Source organism: Sprattus sprattus, assembly GCF_963457725.1.
Source record: "Sprattus sprattus genome assembly, chromosome: 2".
In the NCBI taxonomy this organism is placed as follows: Eukaryota; Metazoa; Chordata; class Actinopteri; order Clupeiformes; family Clupeidae; genus Sprattus; species Sprattus sprattus.
The window spans coordinates 34,944,376-34,947,270 of record NC_137921.1 but is presented as its reverse complement, the minus strand read 5'-3'; positions in this window follow the sequence as shown (position 1 = coordinate 34,947,270).

Here is a 2,895-nt window from a genome sequence, read left to right as displayed (position 1 = left end):
TGTGGTAATTCACGAACAAATAGGTACTTTCATATTCATTTTTCGCCACTTGTGAGTCATGGTGATATCTTTCATTGAGTTCATATTGACGTGAATCAATCAATTGCACCCACGAGTTTGATAGAATGAGCCCGGTCTGCTCATATACAAAAGTTAACATTAACCTGCCGTTACCTTGTGGCCAGCACCATTGTAGTTACAAGCATTGACAACATGATGAGATTCTCTCACCGTTTACCACCTCATGTTTGAATAATGTAACTCATAAACACATCGTTTTAAAGCCTGTCGCAGTCATTAAAAGATGTGTCAATAAACTAACTTTTGCGTCATGTGATCGGTCTTTTTCTGGCGTTAATTTGCTTTGCAACACGCAACACGGCTCACAAGCCTTGCAACACGGCTCTGCGTCTAAAACGAACCTTAAATCAAAACTTGTCTAAAACAAGTTCCTTGTGTAAATTACGTGCTTACGGCTCTGCGTCTAAAACGACCCTAAATTGGCCTTTAAGGAACTCTCCCCACTCTGAGGAACTCTCCCCTCACTCTGAGGGAACTCTCTGAGGAACTCTCCCCCCACTCTGAGGAACTCTCTCCCCACTCTGAGGGAACTCTCTCCCCACTCTGAAGGGGACCTTCTACCCACCCTTTCCCCACACATGGTCCTATGGTGCTCTAATGTACCAGCTGATTTTGATGACAAAGTTTGTGAGTGTGTGTGTGTGTGAGCGTGTGTGCCTGGTGTGCGTGCATGTGTCTGTACTGTAATCAGGGAACAATGCTATGAGGCTACAGAGTGTAGCAGACAAAGTAAATGCAATCAGAGTGCACCCAGCAAGCAAGCCTCCACAGGCCCTATACGGGCCCCCTTAGGGCTGGCACAAGGGCCCTTTGAGGGCTGCCCATGCCGGGCCCCTGAGCTTTTGCTCATTGGCAAAGTGCCGGCCCCTCATTGCTGGCCCTGCGTGGGCAGCCCTAACACAGCCCACAGGAGCCCTCACAAGGCCCACGCAGGGCCCCTGAGCTTTTGTTCATTGGCCAAGTGCTGGCCCCTCAGTGCTGGCCCTGCATGGGCAGCCCTTACATAGCCCACAGGAGCCCTCATTAGGCCCACACAGAGCCTGCACTCATTTTTGGCTCATTTATTTATTGAATATATTTATATATAATAGTAAAACATAAAAGTGAAAGTAAAAAACTGGCAGAAACTGGCACACACACACAAACTCTGAATTTGATCTCTGCATTTTACCCATCCAGGGTAGAGACTCACACACTCTGAATTTGATTTCTGCATTTTACCCATCCAAGGTAGTGACACACACACACTCTGAATTTGATCTCTGCATTTTACCTATGCAGGGTAGAGACTCACACACTCTGAATTTGATTTCTACATTTTACCCATCCAAGGTAGTGACACACACACACTCTGAATTTGATCTTTGCATTTTACCCATCCAGGGTTGTGATACACACAGCACACAGTGAAGTGAAGCACAGCACATTTTTCCTGCCGCTTGGGGATTGAACCGATGACCTTTCGCTTTCCAGCCCAACACCCTTACCAGTAGTCCACGTGAGCTTTGTCCACCCAAACTCAAAAGTTATACGTTTTCTACCTCGGAGTTTGGTTTGACAAAGCTCAATAATAATAATAATAATAATAACAATTCATTTTTTTATATTCTTTTCTGTATACAAACACACATACACACACACTTGTATTAATAAAGTCTTTAATTTGAATTCCTTTTGGCTATTGTACATTTCTGACTATACAGATGTTAGTTATGCTGTAACTGCATCCATTTAGATTTGCAGAACAAACACTTTCTATTTTTTACTATCATATATAAATAAATTCAATAAATAAATGAGCAAAAAATGAGTGCAGGCTCTGTGTGGGCCTAGTGAGGGCTCCTGTGGGCTATGTTAGGGCTGCCCACGCAGGGCCATCACTGTGGGGCCAGCATTTTGCCAATGAGCAGAAGCTCAGGGGTCCTGTGTAGGCAGCCCTCAAAGGGCCCTGTGTAGGCAGCCCTCAAAGAGATCTGTGTGGGCAGCCCTCAAAGGGCCTGCGTGGGTAGCCCTCAAAGGCCCTGCGTGGGCAGCCCTCAAAGGGCCTGCGTGGGCAGCCCTCAAAGTGGGCAACCCTCAAAGGGCCTGTGTGGGCAACCCTCAAAGGGCCTGCGTGGGTAGCCCTCAAAGGGCCTGCGTGGGTAGCCCTCAAAGGGCCTGCGTGGGCAGCCCTCAAAGTGGGCAACCCTCAAAGGGCCTGTGTGGGCAACCCTCAAAGGGCCTGCGTGGGTAGCCCTCAAAGGGCCTGCGTGGGTAGCCCTCAAAGGGCCTGCGTGGGCAGCCCTCAAAGTGGGCAACCCTCAAAGGGCCTGCGTGGGCAACCCTCAAAGGGCCTGCGTGGGCAGCCCTCAAAGGGCCCTGCGTGGGTAGCCCTCAAAGGGCCTGCGTGGGCAGCCCTCAAAGGGCCTGCGTGGGCAGCCCTCAAAGGGCCTGCGTGGGTAGCCCTCAAAGGGCCTGCGTGGGCAGCCCTCAAAGTGGGCAACCCTCAAAGGGCCTGTGTGGGCAACCCTCAAAGGGCCTGCGTGGGCAGCCCTCAAAGGGCCCTGCGTGGGCAGCCCTCAAAGGGCCTGCGTGGGCAGCCCTCAAAGGGCCCTTGTGCCAGCCCTAAGGGGGGCCATATGTGGCAGCCCGCAAAGGCCCAGCATGGGTTTTCTGGGCAGCTTAGACTTTGTTGGGCTATCCGGTGACAGCCCGCAGTGAACCCAAAGCTGCAGGCCCCGCTTGGGCAAGCCCACACCGGGCCTGTGTAGGACTGGTGTGGGCTGGCCCTAGCCCACAGTGCCCATACCGGGCCTGTGAAGGATTGGTGTGGGC